Consider the following 23,275-nt stretch of genomic DNA (forward strand, 5'->3'; position numbering starts at 1 on the left):
GACAAACACACAATACGGATCAGCTGAGGTCTTTGAGTAATTGTGGGTAAACTCAGTGGATTTGAAGGCTGTTGTCAACCTCATAAAGACTGCAGCAGAGAGGGAATTGTCATGGAGGAGAATTTGCTATTAAATCAAGTTGTACTTTTTGAGATTCAGCAAATTAGATTTCAGCATTGCTCCATTAAATGCTCACAAGGTGAAATTGTAAGATATGATATTGCAAAACTCATTCATTAAGATTCAACTAATTAGAAAAGGCTGTGGGCATCGCGTAAACGACGGCACATTTTTATTAGACAACTAAAACTGGTGTCAGGTGTGCAAATGGAGCGAACACTACTTCAGCCTCGAGCAGAATTCATCTATTCCTGTGTATTCCTCTGATTTAAGCAACATTTTCCCAATTTAGCCGAGTAATTATCCCCATTCTTCTCTTTGGATGCTGGTGTTCAATTTCCCCAAAGAATAGGGACAAACACTCTACCACCTGCTTTCCTTTTAAAAGCAGCGTATTAATCATGGGAAAGTTACTTACTCCATTTAAAACTTAGTTTTAGTCTAAAGTTACACAGTTCGTTTAAGCAATGCCATCGATAATGGAAATGGCTGTGCCATTGATAAGCGTAATTTATTCAAATATGCATTCTGTCTAACTGCATAGAATAGGTTTCAATTATGAAAGTGATTTCTGTCATTATAGGGTTTTAGCTTCACATGCATATTTATTTGGAAGTAAAAGACGTTTGGATTGTTTGAGGGACAGACTAATTGGAGGTGCCCAGTCAAACATAAAATTAACTCTGCATAATAATCCTATCAATAAAACCATAGGAATTCTCAATATTAGCAAAGGAGCAATGAATTCTTGAACTCATAAAAAATGGAGACTTAAGCCGGGTTCTATATCTCACGCGTCAGTATAACTTCGACCCCTAGCAATGCATGTTCAGTGCATATTATAGAGTTGATTTAGCTATTTTCCACTAGGCGTTTTTTCTGTTTTAAGCTTAAAGGGATGGTTCGGAGTAAAATCAACCTAGGGTCCTTTGCACCATGACCTCGAGCCAAACACCCCCCCCAGAAGCCTTTTTTCCCTTGGTTGAACATTATTAAAGTTAGAGCTTATTTAGAGAAATCAGCCGATGGTTTAGTGCAGGCGCTAATGGATCCAAGGATGTATCTCGTAAATTACTCCACTAATAATGCCCAGAATGGTACCAAACTTCTACAGTAGTACAAATAGGTTCTGTACTCATAAAATGAGGCATTGGAAAGTTTGTAAGTACATCAGGGCCCGTATTCATAAAGATTCTAAGAATCATCTCAGAAAACTCTTAATATAGGGGTGGTGGCGCAATGGATAAGACACATGCCTTTGGTGTGAGAGACCCGGGTTCGAATCCACTGTGAGACACCAATGTGTCCCTGAGCAAGACACTTAACCCCTAGTTGCTCCAGAGGCGTGCGACCTCTGACATATATAGCAATTGTAAGTCGCTTTGGATAAAAGCGTCAGCTAAATGTAAAATGTAAATGTAATTTAGCTTAAAAACTTTTACGTTTAACGAAGCTTAAGAGTGATTCGGGACCGATCTGAGAGCAACTCTGAGCAAGGAAAAGATTAGTGAGGAGGCGGGGTTGACCCCGTTGCTATGTATGACACAATCTTTTGAAGACTGTGATTGGTTGGTTGTCCAAGAAGGAAAAAAAGAGTGATTTTAAGTATAGGGTCTATTCTAAGCCTTCACTTTGAAATTACATGTGTAATTTTTCCTATTTGACCATTCTAACAAATACACACCCATTATATATGTGTATATAAATCCTTTTTTTTTTTTTTGCCATGCTGTTCATTTCTTATAAGGTATTTGAAACGAAATGAACTGCGACACAATAAGAGGTTCTGAAAGTGCTGTAATTGTTTGTGTGATCACTCTGCTTACAGAATGTTGTGACAGACCCAAATCATCACTGCTGCATTGTTGCATTTTCCCAGTTGCCAAATATCGTAATGTAGTGATTACTTTCATTTCTGGTGCTATGGCATTTCTGCGCTGTTTAGGAGATGTTAGCGTGTCTCTAATAAGATCAGTCACAAACATGATCTAATATATAGCGTCTTATTAACTCACTGTCATCCATTGTCTTCAACACATTTCTTCTCCCTCTTCGTCTTTCTGCCATTTTCTCCTCTGCTAAAGAAACTCTTAAGCCTCTTAAAAGTCCTCATCCGTGCTCCTAACAATTTTGACCGTAAGACCTCTTTTAAGGGTTAAGATGCTTTCTGAATTACTGTTTTTCTTTAATTTTAAGAGTAAACGCCCACATTTCTAAGAATTTTCTTAGAATTTTGTCACTAGGAGCTACTCTTTGCATTAAGATTCTTTATGAATACGGGCCCAGGGCCCGTATTCATAAAGATTCTAAGAATCCTCTCAGAAAACTCTTAATTTAGCTTAAAAACTTTTACGTAGGAGTCTTAGCTTAAAAGCGATTCGGGACCGATCTGAGAGCAACTCTGAGCAAGGAAAAGATTAGTGAGGAGGCGGAGTTGACCCCGTTGCTATGTATGACACAATCTTTTGAAGACTGTGATTGGTTGGTTGTCCAAGAAGGGAAAAAAAAGTGATTTTAAGTATAGGGTCTATTCTAAGCCTTCACTTTGAAATTACATACGTAATTTTTCCTATTTGACCATTCTCTCTCTCACACACACACACACACACACACACACACACACACACACACACACACACACACACACACACACACACACACACACACACACACACACACACACACACACACACACACACACACACACACACACACACACACACACACATTATATATGTGTATATAAATCCTTTTTATTTTTATTTACCATGCTGTTAATTTCCTATAAGGTATTTGCTTGGCTTAGAATGATAAAAATTGTTCCACTCTTTCCAATTACACTAATTGCTGGCATGTCTATTTAAGTGGTGGTTTGAATGTTGGTTTTAATGTATCAAACATGGAATTTTCCCAGTTGCCAAATATTGTAATGTAGTGATTACTTTCATTTCTGGCGCTATGGCATATGCGCTGTATCGGAGATATTAGCGTGTCTCTAATAAGATCAGTCACAAACATGATCCCTGCACGATCTAATCTATAGCGTCTTATTAACTCACTGTTATTCATTGTCTTCAACACATTTCTTCTCCCTCTTCGTCTTTCTGCCATTTTCTCCTCTGCTAAAGAAACTCTTAAGCCTCTTAAAAGTCCTCATCCGTGCTCCTAACAATTTTGACCTTAAGACCTCTTTTAAAGGGATACTTTACCGTTTTTTCATATTAAACTATGTTATTCCCTTAACTAAGACGAGTTGATACATACCTCTCTCGTCTCAGTGCGTGCACTAAATCCCTCTGTCTTGCGGCGAAACTTTGTTAGCCCAGTTCATTTAATATGGGCCAAGCAGAGAAGCTACCAAACACCTCCACGTTTTCCCTATTTAAATACAGTTACTCGCGAAGTGTAACTCGACCTAGAACGGTGACACAAAACAAAACGTTGCGCTTTTCTAAGCGTGTAAAATGGATAACTATTTTGTATGGCGGAATACCATAGCAAGTGCTTGTAAGCACTTCGACTTGGCGCAGTAATATCTTCACTCGTGAAAAATCCTCTCACCGGCCCCCACTCCCTCTAGTGAAGATATTACTGCGCCAAGTCGAAGTGCTTACAAGCACTTGCTATGGTATTCCGCCATACAAAATAGTTATCCATTTTACACGCTTAGAAAAGCGCAACGTTTTGTTTTGTGTCACCGTTCTAGGTCGAGTTACACTTCGCGAGTAACTGTATTTAAATAGGGAAAACGTGGAGGTGTTTGGTAGCTTCTCTGCTTGGCCCATATTAAATGAACTGGGCTAACAAAGTTTCGCCGCAAGACAGAGGGATTTAGTGCACGCACTGAGACGAGAGAGGTATGTATCAACTCGTCTTAGTTAAGGGAATAACATAGTTTAATATGAAAAAACGGTAAAGTATCCCTTTAAGGGTTAAGATGCTTTCTGAATTACTTTTTTCTTTACTAGGAGTTTTTCTTTAATTTTAAGAGTAAACGCCCACTTTTCTAAGAATTTTCTTAGAATTTTGTCACTAGGAGCTACTCTATGCATTAAGATTCTTTATGAATACGGGCCCAGGAGTTTATTTAAATAACACTTGCCTGACGGCTCATGCTACTGCTAACCCGGGCCTCGATGTCACTTCAGTGATTTGGGAAAAGCCCGTAAAAGTCCTGGCAGAAAGCGATGCATAAGGATGTAGTGTAACGACTCCCAGGTCCAGGAATGCACTAATATTTTGTTGGTAGTACCAGTTTTCAACAATTATTAGTTAACACTAAGTTGTTACCACTTCGGAAAAAAATGATAATTCGTCGTTACACTACATCCTTATACATAGCTTTCTGCCAGGACTTTTACGGGCTTTTCCCAAACCACTGAAGTGATGTTGACGTCCGGGTTAGTGTTAGCATGAGCCGTCAGGCAAGTGTTATTTAAATAAACTCCTGATGCACTTACAAATTTTCCAATGCCTTGTTTTATGAGTACAGAACCTATTTGTACTCCTGTAGAAGTTTGGTACCATTCTGGGCATTATTAGTGGGGTTATTTACCAGATACATCATAGGATCCGTTAGCGCCTGCACTAAGCCATCCGGCTGATATCTCTAAATAAGCTCTAACTTTAATAATGTTCAACCAAGGGAAAAAAAGGCTTCTGGGGGGTGTTTGGCTTGGTCATGGTGCAAAGGACCCTGGGTTGATTTTACTCCGAACCATCCCTTTAAATAAGTGAGCTCTTTTGTTTGCTTTTGCGATTTCATTATTTATAGTGAGCAGACTTGGATTAGGACACATCTGATATTCATGTTGTTTATTGAAAGTTTTTTCCCCAAACTGATGCTGAAAGCCAAAAACGCCCAGGTGTAACTGAACACAACAACTAACATTTACATTTATGCATTTGGCAGATGCTTTTATGCAAATCGAATCAACTAACTAACGCGGTGCTCTACTGTAAGAGCCACAGGAACGATACATTATGATGCACTTCCATGTTAGAAGTTCACTTCAACTGCCTCTGAGGCAACAAATAACTGAAGTGTTTTGCACTGATGGTGGTGTGCACAGGTTTTTGATCAGTTTGCTAGGAAGAGAAATTATTTTCAAAGAGTTGCAGATGGATATTTTGTGTACGTTTTGTTAGGTTAATAATTTTATTCAGCCAAGGGACGCATTCAATTGATCAAAAGTTACCGTAAAGACTTTTATAATGTTACAAAAGATTTCTATTTCAAATAAATACTGTCCTTTTGAACTTTCTATTCATCAAAGAATCCTTACAAAAATATATTGAGGTTTCCACAAAAATCTGAAGCAGCACAACTGTTTTCAACATTGATAATAATCATAAATATTTCTTGAGCATCAAATCATCATATTAGAGTGATTTCTGAAGGATCATGTGACACTGAAGACTGGAGTAATGATGCTGAAAATTCAGCTTTGATCACAGGAATAAATTACATTTTAAAATATTCATATAGAAAGTTGTTTTATTATATTACTGTTACTTGTTGGTGAGCATGAGAGACTTCTTTTATAATATTCTTAATATGTGATCAAAAAAAATCTTTTCAAATTCCAAACTTTTGGAAATTTATGTCTTGGTTTTTGCTTTCAAATTAATTTTGAATTTGAATATAATCTTCTTTGTGATTGTTCAGATGAAGGCAGCACCACTTCCTAGTTCAAAAGTTCTCAGAAATCAGATGAAGAACCGGTATCTGCTCAGATGACACTGTACTCTTGATCTGGTTTCCAGGGCACCATTAACTAACAGTATCCAGTGATGTGAGCGATACTGTTACAGCACAGGGCGTCAATGAGACACCGAACTCTACGCCCGAAACGTGATGGTGGCGACTGGCAGCCCGCCAAACACTAAGAGGTGTAGAAATACGTGCAGATTAAACATTTGCTCCTTTTGCCCTTTTCTCCAGGGACGTCTCGTTGGAAGGGGAGAAACGTGGATCTTATCTCGCTCGCATTATTCTCCGAAACCTCCTGTTAAAATCAAAGAGCCCTTCTGCCTCCTGCTATCCTACACGTCCTATCTGCTGTTTGTCCCTTACGTGATAACAGCCAGCAATTTGTAAATGCAACTAGAGAACTGAGAGGAGAACAATGACTTGTGTGAAAGGACAAAGAGAACAAGAGTGCTGGATAATCTGAGGTGATGCTCTAGTTTTAGAGATTAAGAGCATAATTGTGGCTCATGGAGAATATGAAATGTGAAGCCGGATATTAAGTGTTAACACGATCAGTGTGTGTTATCTGTAGATGTGTGGAGAAATTATCATATGTAGGGCTATTAGCGACTACCAGGTAAAAAATGTATCAATAGAACATATTCTTTTTATGTATTATATATTATATAATCATATATTTAACACAATTGAAATATATAATTATTAGGGCTGGGAATCGATAAAAAAAAAAAAACTAATTAATTGCACAATTTGCTGTAATTAATTGCAATTAATTGCATTTCCCGCAAGCTTGTAATCATCAATATTTAAACTTAGAATCACCTAATTAAATTAAACAACACAGAAAAAAAAAAGGAACAGAAAATAGCCCTATATTAAAATAATATTAAACATCAATATATTATTCTTTTTCAATAGTCAATCAACATAATCAATTTAACAGATTTTTATTTTTATTAATTATCAAAATAAAATATAGTCCTACAAAGCTATTATTACCAGAGCATGTGATCAGAGCAGGTCATTTTACCATTGTTGCCCAGCATGACTATACCAGCTCAGCAGGGCTATTGCAAACAGAAGTCTACAGAGAAAGTTCATGTTATCTGAGCAGACTTTGCTTTTCCAGTGCGTGATCGGTACATGATTGGAGCGTTTGGGCCGTTAACGACAGAGCAGAACGCGCAGCGCAGACACGGAGCGGAACATTGAGCAGAGAGAGACACACACACACACATACACGGAACGGAGAGTGTGGCGCACACACGGAGCGGAAAAGACCCGCTCATGAAAGCTGCGCGAGAATGAAACCTGATTGCTGAACACGGAGGGGCGGGACGGCATATTTTCGGCCTTTTCAATAGCAGCCGCAACAGGAAATAATTAAAACGAGGCAAAAAAAAAAAAGTGCTGCGTTAATTGCGTAATTTTTTTTTTTACGCGTTAAACATCTCAAATTAATCGCAAAGATTAACGCGTTAATTCCCCCAGCCCTAATAATTATACATATATAATTTGTGAAGTTCTGTACTTGCATGGTACGCCAAGGAACTTTTTTATTTAAGGAAAATAAAAAACATGTTTTTGTCATAATATATATTATAGTTTTAGGGTGTGAAGTTTTAATCTTCTTTGATTATAACCTCAAAGCAGATTTGTTGAGCTGACACTGTTGACTCTCTGTAGAAATGAGAGGTCATAATTGGTTGGCTGAAATGATCTTATTCATAATGGATCCACACATGCTGTTATCCAGAGGGGCTTACAAAGAATAATTTATGTGGCCTAATGCAAGTAATTAGACGACATGAGGAACCCCGGCACAGATGCTCATTACTAAACACTGTATTGTTTACATAATGTCACAATGCCAAACATGCTCATGAAAATATTAAGACTGAGTGTGATGTCATGTTAGTGAGGAGTCGTGTTCAGAACAGCACACTGCTTCTGCGGTAAAGACTGGGAATACTGTGTGCACAGTGTAGATTTTCAGTATGCATGCAATATGCCATGTCATACTACATTTGCCATAATGTGCAGCTACCAGTTACCCCAAATACCATACTTTCACACATTCCTCCGTTATTGAAAAACTGTTGCTTTAATTAACTTGAACAAAACTGAAAATCATTAACAAGACCTTTGTCTCAAAATATAGTCAATAATGTTATCGATTCTCATTTGCTTCATAAATCTACAACATTGAAAAAACACATTAAATATTACATCTAATTAGCTCAGAATCAACTTCGCATTGCTGTCCGTAATCAGGATCAGAGTGTCAAGGATCAGACAAATTTCCACGTGCATCAACAAAATAATTTGTTAAAAGTCCCCTTGTATTCAATAATTTTATCCCTTAAAACTCATCTTTGATCACCAAAATTACATATTTAAACATGAAAAATATTATTCATGCCTTAAAATATCTTAAATGTGACACATGAATATGTAAATGAGCCCTGCCTTCACTCACTCATACAGGCTTGTATACAAGTTGATGTATCAGAATGGTAATGCATTTTATGTATCGCTCTCTACAATGTCGGACACATTATGGTAATTCATATGATTAGCCTTTAGCTTGACTACGTTATCAAACAGCTAATAATGTGTTGCTAATGTTACACAAGCCATGTTCCCGTTCGCCATCTCAGAGTCAGACAGCTGCCATCTAAAAATCAGCATCCTTAGCAATGCTTTGAACAACTTAGAACGTCAGTGGAGAAAGACATATAGTTCATCATACCATCAAATTATGCATCATATACACAATTCACCCGCTATATTGCTAAATGTACCCGATTTATCATATCAACAGAAAGATTTACTGGGATAACCTGGCTTCTCTTGAGACTCCCCTGCTCCACATGATATGCTAAAGCCTGCCCGCACGTTGACGTGATTGGTTACAAGGTAGTCTGTGATCTAAGAAACACTGTCGATTTCAAAGCGCATTTTTAAAACTGTTTTTGTTTTTAAGGAGAAAATACTCAGCAATGGTGTTGACTCATTGACACATGGTTTGTCTTAAAGCATTTTAAAAACACCACATAGACATATAAACAACATTAAAAACTTGATTTTCACCACTGGGGTTCTTTAAAGGGATACTTCACCTCTGGAAAGATGAATGTGTATTTAAAATGGGTCATTTATGTAGAAGAAATGTGAAATAATTTTTTAATTTGGAGCTTTCTAGACTGAGAAAAGCCAGAAAATGTATTTTTGGCTCATGTGGATGAAAGACAACAACTCCCAGAATGCACTTGCTTCGCTGCCCTAGGAGGCCACTCCCGAGCCACGCCTACCGGTAAGAGAGCGCAGTTTAAAACAACAAGGCTAGGCTACTAGTGAGTCTCCGTGACGAGTTTGCCCGGTATTTCGAGATCGTCCAAAATGTCCGGGATTCGGCTTTTGCGTTCTACAGTCGCCATTCATTATGTTTACTGTGGCGAGCAGGACGAGGCTGAGGGGCGCGGGAGAATGGCGCGAGGCCGGTGGCGTGATTACTGAGACGCACCGATCTCGTATCTCTCACGGAGAAGCGGGAATTTTCTTAGCAATGTTAAAACGCACATCAACCGATCACTTGTTTAGCGTTCATGTAAACACTACATTCAGATTCACCAATCGGAATGAATTCAGTTAGATTGAAACAAAAGGTGTGCATGTAAACAATAAATGGCGACTGCAGAAAGCAAAAGCCGAATCCCGGACATTTTAGACGATCTCGACGGCCGGACATGTCTGGGAAAAAGAGGATGGTAACAAAGAAAGATGGCTGACACTATGCGTACATTCTGTGAGTGAGATCCCACCCTCTATGGGCGGGTTGAGAACATGCGGGACAGCCCCAACTAGTGGCTGTAGTCTTTAGACTCTGGCCAAAAAATCCTCCGATGACGCAAAATGACAAATTTTGCGTCATCTGAGGATTTTTTCCAGACGAAAAATACATAAATCTCTCGGCTCAGGGGGATATGAGGGTGGAAAGCACGGTAATTCGAAAATACTACAGGTTTTCTACTAATACAAAGCTTAATGCTAAATCCTGAAGTATCCCTTTAAGAAAAGTGCTGAGCTGAATTTTTGTGCCATCTGGTTTAAAAGTGAATAAAGTCAAATGCTCTTTTACCCCGGTTCGCCTTTAGCCCCGTTGTACCCTATCTATGTTAGATAACTGGATGACACTCACTGAATTAAACACGCAACCTACTGAGACGTGACGACGATGTGGCATTATTGTTTGAAACATTGCATAATGCATATACTTTCACATACTATCTTTAAGAATAGTGTGCATTATATAGTATGCACTGCACAGTATGCCATTCCTTTCTTCACTCAAAAGGAAATGTGGTTGAAATGACAGCCAAAAGATGTCATGAAGGACATATGAAAGACTTAAACATTTACTTACTGAATCATAAATCATTTTTACCTTTAAGGATGTCTCCCTAAAGAGAGATTTAGCTCACTTCTGATGCCGTTTTATGTCTTTAAAGTGTAGTAAACAAACACATAAAGAAAGAGTATCTGGTGGTGTTACAAGTAAACAGGTCGACGCATATCAGAGATAGTTGAGTGTAATCTGTATTCTGCAGACTGACGGACCCCTTGAAGGTACCTGAGAATTTCACTCAGTCAAAGAGATAAAGTAGTTTGAGATAAATACTAAATATACTTTTGCTGTGAAATCAGTCACGCAAAAGTTTGCTAGAACTAACAACTCCATGAATTTTAAGTGAAATGCTCCTGAAGGTTTTGCTCTCAGTATAAATATGAGATCCATGAAGAACGATCGTGTTTACGCAGAGGCCAAAGGTACGAACACCTAAAATGCCATCAGGGGTTATAAATGCAATGTGTTTCTCGTAACAGATTCCATTCTGCCATGAAACATGATCGCATAGGATTTCCTTACAGTTTTTTGAAGGTTTCTGTAGAAGTATCCTGATGTGTGTGTGTGTTTTTAAGCTTTTATCAGCATGTCAGTGCCTGGCCTGCTGGTTATTTTTTTAGAGCTTCCAGTGTTTCTAAATGCACTTGTGTGAAGCTAGTCAAGTTATCTCTCACTCCTAAGTTTGTCTGGGATAACACTGAGGATTTTGAGCGCTCCAGTGCCAGGGGCCAACATCTGCATGTCTGGGATTTGTTGCAGAGAGTCAAACCTTTGCTTTTAGCAGGATATTTTGGGCTATCCATTTATTATTATTATTATTATTATTATGTGAACCGAATTATTTTGATGTGTTCGATTCTACTAATGGTTCTTGAACATCTGTTGATGTGGATTCTTGAACACTACTTGATGAAATACTGTAAGGCACCTCAGACTGCTCTGAAAAAATGCTGTTGCTTTGGAAAAAATGTTTTTTGAGGTAGCTTTTGAAGTAACTTTTGAGAAGACCTTTGAAAACTTTTGGTAACACTTTAGTTTAGGATCCAATTCTCACTATTAACTAGTTTCTTATTAGCATGCATATTGCTAGGCTGTTTATTAGTACTTATAAAGCACATATTAAAGGGTTAGTTCACCCAAAAATGAAAATTGTCATTAATGACTCACCCTCATGTCGTTCCAAGCCCGTAAGACCTCCGTTCATCTTCGGAACACAGTTTAAGATATTTTAGATTTAGTCCAAGAGTTTTCTGTCCCTCCATTGAAAATGTTTGTACGGTATACTGTCCATGTCCAGAAAAGGTAATACAGACATCATCAAAGTAGTCCAAGTGACTACAGTGGCTCAATCTTAAGTTTATAAAGCGACGAGAATACTTTTTGTGTGCAAAAAACAACAAAAATAACGACTTTATTCCACTATTAATTTCCTTCTCTCTGGGCCTCGAGTCTTTTCACGTAGTATAAATGCGTAGCGCATCTGTGTTGTACGTCACACGTAGGCTCACTATTGGCCGACGCTGGTCATGCGTGTGTACAACACAGAAGCGCTACGCATTTATACTACGTGAAAAGACTCGAGGCCCAGAGAGAAGGAAATGAATAGTGGAATAAAGTCGTTATTTTTGTTGTTTTTTGCGCACAAAAAGTATTCTCGTCGCTTTATAAACTTAAGATTGAGCCACTGTAGTCACTTGGACTACTTTGATGATGTCTGTATTACCTTTTCTGGACATCGACAGTATACCGTACATACATTTTCAATGGAGGGACAGAAAGCTCTCGGACTAAATCTAAAATATCTTAAACTGTGTTCCGAAGATGAACGGAGGTCTTACGGGCTTGGAACGACATGAGGGTGAGTCATTAATGACATGATATTCATTTTTGGGTGAACTAACCCTTTAATGCCTTATTCTGCATGACCATATTCTACATCCCTTAATCCACCCAATACCTAAACTTAAAAGCTTACTACTAATAACCACTAAATAGGAGTTTATTGAGGCAAAATTCATAGTTAATATTTAGTTAATAGTGAGAATTGGACCCTAAATGGACCCTATATTTATTTTTTTATTTTTTTGTCAAAACTTCCACGAATTCATAAACATGAAATTGTGTTGTGTACATTTGAATAGAAAAACATATCATGTAAATATGTATGTAAATAAATATATACAATATATATTACTGAATTATTCTAAATTATTCAAAAGCTAATTATCCAGTAGCTTTCCTGTAGCTCAAACAGAGCGTTTGCGCTTGCAACACCAAGGTCATGGGTTCGATTCCCAGGGAAAGCAAGAACTGATAAGAATGTAAATGTGTACCTTGAAATGAAATGTAAGTCGCTTTGGATTTGGCGTCTGCCAAGTGCATAAATGTAAATGTCATAAAGGCTCATCAGACTCGAATGCTGTTCAATGCAGTACTCTCAGCTTAGTTTACCATGTTTATATCCATTCTGCAGAAGTCCACTCATTTCCCTCCAAATCAGTGCTGGAAAAGTGTAAAACGTCAATTCTGTCTAGGCCTGAATATGAGCTTTCATAAAAGAAATCTTAATGGAATCGTCAAAATTAATCAGAATTGGAGCCAGAATCATTCAATTCTTTACAATTCTCATTGCTAGTTTGGGGTTTCATTTTGTTGATTCGCTCATGTTCATTGCTTTGTTTATACCTATCATTTCCTTAACTTGAACATTTGTTGCTTAATGTCAGGTGTACTGTAGTTGTTTTGTTTTTTTTTAGAATAAGCATCTGCACAAAATCACAGAAGTGAATCGTTATCTATAGTCGTGTAAAGATTGGCTTCTTTAATTATAGAAGAAATCACTTTAATATTCTCCTCAGGGTTCCAACATTAATTAAATTTTAATTCACAGACATTCTATGTTCACTTTAAATTACCATAATATTTTCAATTAGGACCAACTGCATGACTACTTAGATCATTACTCTCACTTAAAAGAACACGCTTCGTTTTATGTGACGAATAGCTGCTTTTCGGGAATATAACGTCGTATCAAGTTCAGTGCATTACCTTAAATACGTAAATGTGTGAGATTAATAACTGTCAGATGGGGTGGTGAGTGATATGCAAATTTTGTCTGAGCCTTTGATAGTTTTGTATCGCTCTGAATAATTAACAAGTTCATTATCATTCTGTTAGGCCAAATCTTCCCAAATAACACGTTGAAGGGTAATGACAGATAAAGATAGCGTTATTCAACCTGAAATTCTTCCTCTTGTATCGTCCTCCCACTTTCCGTCTCAGAAAGCTGCTGACAAAAGGGCGGTCGACGACTCCAGAAGAGACGTCATCAAGCTTTGCGTTCTGTAGGGGAGACCGGGGACAGTTGCAACACTTTTTGCATTTCTCTCAATTACTCAGAGACTATTTGGACTAGACCAACCAAATTTGTATATATTAAACTTGCATCTGTCTGCTAATTACCCATACCATTTAAAGATGATTATATATGACATATCATTCACAGTATTTATTTGAATGGAAGAAGTCAGATGTTGCAACTGACCCCGACCCAGGGGACAGTTGCAACACAACCCAGGGACGGTTGCAACATGTTAAAAATACCTTCAATTTCATTAATTAACTTAAGCTTTTTGTCTCAATGAGCAAAGAATTCTGAAAATATTAACTGTTTTAGGCCTACTATAATATTATAGTATTATTTATTTCAATAATATTATTGTAGCCTATTATTCATTTATTTAGTCATATTTATCAAATAACAGTTATTGAGTTTTGTTTGTTCATGTGTAGAACATAGGCCTACATAGATTCAGTGTGCAGGTGTTACAGATGCTATTCAATCTCTCCATATTTCAGTGTCAGACAGGACGAATTTAACAATTTGCAATGCAACAAACTTTTATTAAACATGCAAATTATAACATGTTGCAACCGTCCCCAACCATATCAGCCATGACAGAACATCATATGCCTGCTAGACACACTGACTTTGACACATGCTAACCATGTCACTTAGAAGTCAACAAAACAATAATTCAAATGAAGTAAGTTTTGATTAATTCATACAAAATTTCAGGACAGTATGACAAAAATATATTTCATGAAAAAATTTACTTTCATACCTCCAAAACAAGTTTTGTTCAATAAATGCAGCAGCAGATGTTGAATATGTCTACTGTCTTCTTGGTGGGTGGAGGGTCTAACTGTGCATGTTCAGTATGAGTGTCATCACTCTAGCTTGTTTCTGATTGGAGAAAAATGACATGTTGCAACCATCCCCTGTTGCAACTGTCCCCGGTCTCCCCTACTGTAGTCTTCTAATGAGAGAGCTTCTGCGATACCAGCACGCCGCGGCTGCCCATGTGATGACCCTGTTCTAACCATCCACACAGACTTGTCCTTTAGTCATCAGCTATAATGAGTGGACCAGCTATTTGGACTGAGGTAGTTTGCGCTCGGGTGAAGTTTTTTCGTGATTAGATGGCGCGAGATAGTAATTACTCCATGCTGTGTGCAAAAATAGAGCCAACTCTACCTCATCAATGAGAATGCAGTGACATCTATTAACAGGATATTCTTCACATTTTAACATTTGATTTAATCAGTGTTGTGTAAGTTACTTCTAAACTGTAATACATTATTACTTGTTTTTGTTATTTAAAAGTCATTCTTTACCTTACAATATTACTGTCTCAGAATTATAATGCGTTACATTACTCCTGTATTACTTTTGAGTTACTTTCACCAAAATAACTACAGAAGTAGAACTTAACATTGTAAAATGACAAAATGTACTAGAGAGAATTTTACATCCAGTAGAAGGCGATATGATGTAGCATATAATGACTGTGGGCTATCCAGGCTACTAACAATATAGCATATAATTGGCAAAGTGAAGGCTCAAGAAAGGATGACAGACAGAATCACAAACGATCCAAGTCTGTTAAAAGTATGGTAGAGGTGAAGTTATTATCTGGCAATATCTGGGAATAGCTTGGGTCTATTCATATTAGACACAACAGAACTGTATGTAAACTCTAATGCCATGACAAGATGCACATTTGTTCTTTTCTTATTGTTGCCATTATTTTATTCTCTTTTAATTCAAGAGGTGAAACATAGCTTATGCTTTCTCGGGAAGTATAAAGTGCAATTGGAGGACCAACTCTCAGCCTCAGTCATTTTAGTCCATAGAAATTAACATATAGGCTAAACATGGCTAGGGCTGTGACGGTATGGGATTTTTTCTTACCGCGGTGAAGAAGCAACAAACCCCCCCCCCCCCCCCCCCCCCCCCAAAAAAAATCACCCGAGGCCGCGTCACACACTGCAGACGCGATCAAGAACGCATGTAGCTTGTAAATGACAATGGAAATGAATAATCATAAAGCAGTATTCTTTATTAACAAATAAACAAATTAACATTTATATTAAATTGTAAATATTAATAATTAACTATTAATTAGGTAGGCTTAAGGCCGGCGACACACTGGCTGCGTGGTGTGAGTGTGGCGTTTCTGTTGCGTGTCAGCTGCGTGGCTTTTTCTCTGTCTTTGCACATCAGAAACAGCGCTGCTGCTGCTAGGTGACATATAAGCCTCATTGGTGATATATTCGACATATGGGGAGAGAGTTGTGGAAGGCCTATACTTAATGTTAAACAAATATATAGCAGCAAAGACAACGTTGGCAGTATTGATGGGCTAAATAGGCTACAGAATATTTCGTTCTGTATTGACAGGTGCAATATTTGAAAATCGATAATATATATTTTTTAATTACATTTATATCTGCATTTATGTCAAAACCTAAACTTTCAAACATCAAAATGTAATTTATTAATATGTATTCATGTCAAAATGACATACAAACATCTTTTCCTATTCTATTTTGCCAGGAAACGCTTCCAACAGACTTGCGTGTCGCGTGAAAAATATTTCTAGCATGCACGCGTTTTCCGCACGGCTCGTGCCGCAACTGAGACGCGCGTCTCACGCAGGCAGTGTGCAAGCTCTAACCTGTTAACATAAAAACGGACACACCACGCAGCCAGTGTGTCGCCGACCTAAGGTAGGTGTGCTGCACTTAAGTCCAGCAAACGCCACAGGATGGTTAATTTTTCTAAGATGTGGTCTTAAGTTAGTGGTATTTCCTCGCGAGACGGATACTTTTGTGCGACAAATACGGCATATTGCCTTGTCCAAATTCACCGGCTTCTCCTTAATTGTCACCTGCCTCAAAGGCGACACAGTATTTGGCTTAGCCACTAGATTCGTGGCAATTTTTTGAATAATGTCATTCGGCTAGCGCCGTCAACTGTTATTGCCTATACCACATAAGAGAGATCGCTACTTGCAATTAAAATCTAACTCCAACTGTATACGTTATGCTTGTCTTTTATGCCTGTGTTTGTTTGTATTTAATTGAACATTATCTGTAAACATCACAAGTACTGAAACCTAGCAGTTAATTAATAATAATCAGACACACACAAAAAATAAATCCCCCATATGTTTAACGGACTGTCCCTCCCTTGCGCAGGAAGCGTTTTTTTTTTCTCCAGAAGCCCTTGAACATGGGACTCGCAGAATACAGTAAATTATAAGCAAATATTAATGTGTTTATAGTTCATATCACACACCATATGCACTCCTGTAACTTTAAGCAAAAAAAGAAAGAAAAAAAAGTGCGGTGATGACCTCACACCGCGGTAGGCATCTCATTAACGCGATATTGCGGTGATGCGGTTATCGTCACACCCCTAAACATGACCTAACTGCTTAGAAAGAAAACACAGAACAAATAGAGACCCTTAGGCCTATATGCCTCTGAAAAGACTAAAACAAAACAGGCTACCAGATAAAGGCAGGTTAAAATAAATCCACTTAGGCTACAACAACAAGACAGATTGTAATTGGCTCTATGAAACTATAGGACTAGACATTTTTCGAGAATACTATTACGTTCTTCTTGTCCTTATCTCTGACAAACTCGAAGTAATGCGCATACGTCCATCTCGCGAATATCAGTCTTCTTCTGACATCTTCACCCATTAGCCGCTTTTCCACTGGCCAGCGTGAGCACAGAGGCCGAAATCATGCCCTAAACACGCCTTCACTGGACTATGTCACACAATACAAAGGAACACCAGCAAGAGGAAGATGAAATAAATAAATCGCTATACAAATATATCAGAAGCTGCCAATCAGTCTCTTTATTTACAAACTTGCACACCACACGTGTTGCAAGGTGTTGCAACCATTTATAGAGATATTCTAAATGTTACTCAGAAAACGGGTTATACGTTTATTTCATTTGAAGTACTTGTACTAAATGTTACGCTCTTAGATGTTAGAAAAACATCACTATTATCTCTAGCCTTGGCTACCGTATATAGACCGCCAGGGCCTTACGCTGATTTCCTAAAAAAGTTTGCAGATTTTCTCTCAGACCTATTAGTCAATGTCGATAAAGCATTAATTGTTGGAGATTTTAACATACACGTAGATAATCCAAATGATGCATTAGGAGCTGCGTTTACAGATTTATTAAATTCATTTGGGGTCAAGCAAAACGTCATCGGACCAACACATCGTCTTAATCATACACTCGATTTAATTATATCACATGGAACCGATCCAACCGATATAGATATCATTCCACAAAGTGATGAAGTCACTGATCACTACATGGTAACTTGCATATTACGTACTGCTGTAATATGTCATGCAGCGCCGCGTTATCGACCAGGCAGAACAATCCTTCCATCCACCATAGATAATTTCTCAAATTGCTTATCTAATTTGTCTCAGCTGGTGCCTGAACCCAAACAAACAGATGAACTAGAAGAACTAACTAGCACTATGAGCACCATTCTCTCTAGAACATTGGATGTGGTTGCACCTATTAAATTAAAAAAGGTCAGAGAGAAAAATAAAGCACCATGGTATAACAATACTACGCATGTTTTAAAGAGAGAAACCCGTATTTTAGAGCGTAAATGGAAACAAACTAATTTAGAGGTCTTTAGAATCGCGTGGAAAGACCCTACTATAAAAAGGCCCTAAAAGCGGCCAGGGATGAGCACCTCCGCAAACTAATAGAAAACAACCAAAATAATCCAAGGTTTTTATTTAACACCGTGGCTAAACTAACAAATAAACAGACGTCACCCGAACAAAATATCCCGTTACAGTTCAGTAGTAATGATTTCATGAACTTCTTCACTGAGAAAATAGAAAGCATCAGAACCACAATTGTAAACGTTCAATCTTCAATCGCGCCTTATAATTCAGCTTCAATTATCACCCCGCAAGAACAATTACAGTGCTTTACAACTATAGAACAAAAAGAGTTAAATAAACTTATCACTTCATCTAAAACAACAACATGTTTATTAGATCCTATACCAACTAAACTACTGAAAGAAGTGTTACCTGTAGTGGAAGAGCCTCTCCTCAATATTATTAATTCGTCTTTATCTCTAGGTCATGTTCCAAGAACATTTAAACTGGCAGTTATAAAACCTCTCATTAAGAAACCACAATTAGATCATTATAATCTAGCAAATTATAGACCCATTTCAAATCTTCCATTTATGTCTAAAATATTAGAAAAAGTGGTGTCCGCTCAACTGGGCTCTTTCTTGCAACAAAATGATATCTATGAAAAGTTTCAGTCTGGATTCAGACCGCATCATAGCACTGAAACTGCGCTCGTTAAAATCACAAATGATTTACTTTTAGCTTCTGACCAAGGCTGTATCTCAATACTAGTTTTACTTGATCTTAGTGCTGCGTTCGATACTATAGATCACACAATACTCTTAGATCGACTACAAAATTATACTGGTGTTCAAGGACAAGCACTAAGCTGGTTCAAATCATTCCTATCTGACCGCTACCATTTTGTCTATTTAAATGGAGAAAAATCGATCATAACTCCAGTAAACTATGGAGTGCCGCAGGGATCTGTGTTAGGCCCTCTGTTATTTTCAATATATATGATGCCACTTGGAAATATTATAAGGAAACATGGAATTAGTTTCCATTGTTATGCTGATGACACTCAAATATATATTTCATCAAGGCCGGATGAAAACGCTAAATTTTCCAAATTGACAGAGTGTGTTAAAGATATAAAAGATTGGATGACGCGTAATTTTCTTTTATTAAATCCAGACAAGACAGAGGTAATACTTATCGGTTCAAAAAACCGCCCACAAAACCTCGCACAATACAACTTTAACATCATAGGATGTCCTGTTACTTTATCCGCTACAGTAAAAGACCTGGGTGTTATACTCGATTGCAACCTGTCTTTTGAAAATCATATTTCATATGTTACAAAAACAGCCTTTTTCCACCTTAGAAACATTGCTAAGCTACGTAATATGCTATCAGTTTCTGATGCAGAAAAGTTAGTTCATGCATTCATGACCTCGAGACTGGATTACTGTAATGCCTTATTAGCTGGTTGTCCTGCATCCTCAATAAACAAGCTACAGTTAGTCCAAAATGCCGCCGCTAGAGTTCTTACGAGATCAAGAAAATATGATCATATAACACCGATTTTATCATCACTGCATTGGTTACCTATAAAGTTCCGTATTAATTACAAGGTATTGCTACTGACTTATAAAGCCCTAAACGGCTTAGCTCCAGTCTATTTAACGGATCTTCTATCGCCCTATAATCCATCGTGCTCTTTAAGATCACTAAATTCAAGGCTTTTGGTCATACCTAGGATATTCAGAACCACCAAAGGAGGGAGAGCATTTTCACATTTGGCTCCAAAACTCTGGAATAGTCTTCCTGATACTGTTCGTTGCTCAGACTCGCTCTCCCAGTTTAAAACTAGATTAAAGTCGCATCTCTTCAGCCAGGCATTCATATAATCCCACAGTTCAAACTACAATCCGGCCTCTAGCTCATAAATGCCAGAGGAGAACTGGCCCCCGACTGAGCCTGGGTTCTCCCAAGGTTTTTTTTCTCCATTAGGTCACCTGATGGAGTTTTAGGACACCATTAGGTCACTTGATGGAGTTTTTCGGTTCCTTGCCACTGTTGCCTTTGGCTTGCTCAGTTGGGGATATTTTGGGGATATTTAATTTAATTTTATCAATCAATAAATTCCTCTTGAAACAAACTTTGTTGTATTATTTAAATTTAATACTGTGAAGCTGCTTTGATACAATCTGTATTGTGAAAAGCGCTATACAAATAAACTTGACTTGACTTGACTTGACACGTGGCTATTGACTGACCACGAACAGGTAATAACTTGCTTGCATTTTTTATTCGTTAATGTCTCGCGGTCTTGCTATTTATAAATTTTTTTCCTTGTTTCAGTTTTTTTGAACAATTACATTTTGGGCTAAAAGTGTGTTGTAACGCAAGCGTTACTGAACGAGTAAAATATGACTGAAAATTGATTAGTAATGCCGTACACTATTTTTGTAACGCGTTACTCCCAACACTGGATTTAATAAGGGCCAGCTCCTACTAGGCCTGGGCGATATGGCTGAAAACTGTATCACGATATAAGTGTTTCATATCGGTCGATAATATAGATAATTATTGATATATTTTATGACCTATTTAAAATAAGGACCAGGAGAAAAATATTTTACATTTAAACATTTTATTTTAAACTTAACCTTCCTCTGATTGTAATTCCCTCAGTTATGAAGGCAGAAATGCCAACACAACCATGGAAAACACTCAAATAATTTAATTGTGAACATAAGTCTAAACACTTATCACAATGAACACTTAACAATTATCTCTTAACATTAAGGTGCAAAATTAAAGAATACGTAAGAAATGCTTAATAAAGTGTAATACAATAGTGCAAAGTGTTAAATATAAACATAGTCTTGCATAATTTGCAGACGTCATTTGTCTGACTACGGTCAGACTTATAAAATCCAAAAGTGAGACCAGAGAGTGAGTGCCTTTGTTCATGCAACCAAACTTGCTTCGCAACCTCTGGTTTCTTCTGACGAAGAAAAAAAAAAAAATCGAACGTTTTATCAGACTCGCTCTCCCAGTTTAAAACTAGATTAAAGTCGCATCTCTTCAGCCAGGCATTCATATAATCCTACAGTTCAAACTACAATCCGGCCTCTAGCTCATAAATGCCAGAGGAGAACTGGCCCCCGACTGAGCCTGGGTTCTCCCAAGGTTTTTCTTTTCTCCATTAGGTCACCTGATGGGAGTTTTAGGACACCATTAGGTCACTTGATGGAGTTTTTTTGTTCCTTGCCACTGTTGCCTTTGGCTTGCTCAGTTGGGGATATTTTGGGGATATTTAATTTAATTTTATCAATCAATAAATTCCTCTTGAAACAAACTTTGTTGTATTATTTTAATTTAATACTGTGAAGCTGCTTTGATACAATCTGTATTGTGAAAAGCGCTATACAAATAAACTTGACTTGACTTGACTTGACTTTATCGAACGCATTTTGTATTGATGTTGATTACGTGTCTATCGTGAGACATATCGTTATCGTTTTATCGCCCAGCCCTAGCTCCTACTAGGAGTGTGCAGCAAAACCAAAATCGAATGAAAGCTACTTAAACTCAGTTGATTATCTGGAACTTGATGCAAACCATGATGCTTAAACTGTCTACAGTCAGGTTAATTACAAACCAACAGTTTTTAATGCATTTAATGCTCCCTTGCATGAATAAAAGCGTTCCTTTCTTTTTCTTTGTTTTAAAGTCTTACATTAAAAACAGTTTTTAACATTAAAAACATCATAAGAAGAACCAAAAGTCCTCTGAAAAGCCCTTGGAGAACAAAAGTGTTGTAGTTTGATCACAAGTTTCCGCCCACCCAAACTCCCCATACATATGTATTAGAAGATGAAACCCTTAACTATTCACTGACGCATTCATTTATCATAGGCATCAAGTTATTATGGCCAAACAGTGCATGCATGACTGGAGCCAATTCATCTTCTGCCTACATGCGCTCATGCCCTTACCTCTGATAAGGAGAAGTGTCTTCGGACAAACGAAGAAGCCCTGCGAGAACCTCGTTCTAGCGTAATTATCAACCCGTGAATCTGTGGCCATTGACAATGACCTTGTGTGTGACCTGATATACTTGCTGAAGTCAGATGTTTGCATTTGTAAGAGGCACAGAAAACCGCATCTCATCTACTCCCATCCGCGTACATAATAAGATGTTTGATGTACTGTAATGACTAGCATCATACTTAATTGCATGAAAGGAAAATAAGCAAGTAATTGACCTCTGAAGCTGGAGGATAGGCAGCATGCTCACCACTAACCAACCAATTTTGAGATGCAATATGTTCCTTCAATAACATTTTATTGAACAGATGCTTTTATAAAAACCTTTGCTGTTATTGCACTCGTGAACAAAGCTACTAGATTCATATAATGAACTTTTTTTTTATAAGGTATCGACTCTCTTAAATGCCATAATATCAACTTGTAACCTGTAACGCACCAGCTGCCATGAAGAAGTCTCAGTATAAAGGGGTGTTTTCATGTTGTCATCCACGCTGGGATGCTTTTGCGTTTATTTTCATGCAGAACAGGAAAATAAGATCTCACTAGATGGACACGCTACATGACAGGTCTGTGATAGCAAGGTAATTGTTTACCTCAACAGATCACTCAACCTCAACACGCACGATCAGTCAGATGACCATGGAGAAAACAAGATGCCTGTTAACTCTTAGTGATAGTCAGCTGTTATAATGTGTAACTTCCACAGCAGTGAACGTGTCAAAAACGGCCCTGCTGACTTTAAACTCAGGCACTTATACAGTGTGTTGTGATTTTTGCACAAAAAAATTTATACACAAGCTGTGTTGCAGAACCCAGTGAGCTGTGTGTTATCTACATAGACAGCTACCTTTTAAAGTGCCTTCTGCTCTGATAGTGTTGGACATTAAACTAAACTAATGACTTCATTCGGAACAAAAATATAAGATGTGCATGAACACAATGTGAAATGGCACCATTTTTGGCTAGAATAAATAGTATGGTAGT

Source organism: Leuciscus leuciscus (genome assembly GCF_965113295.1).
Source record: "Leuciscus leuciscus genome assembly, chromosome: 24".
In the NCBI taxonomy this organism is placed as follows: domain Eukaryota; kingdom Metazoa; phylum Chordata; class Actinopteri; order Cypriniformes; family Leuciscidae; genus Leuciscus; species Leuciscus leuciscus.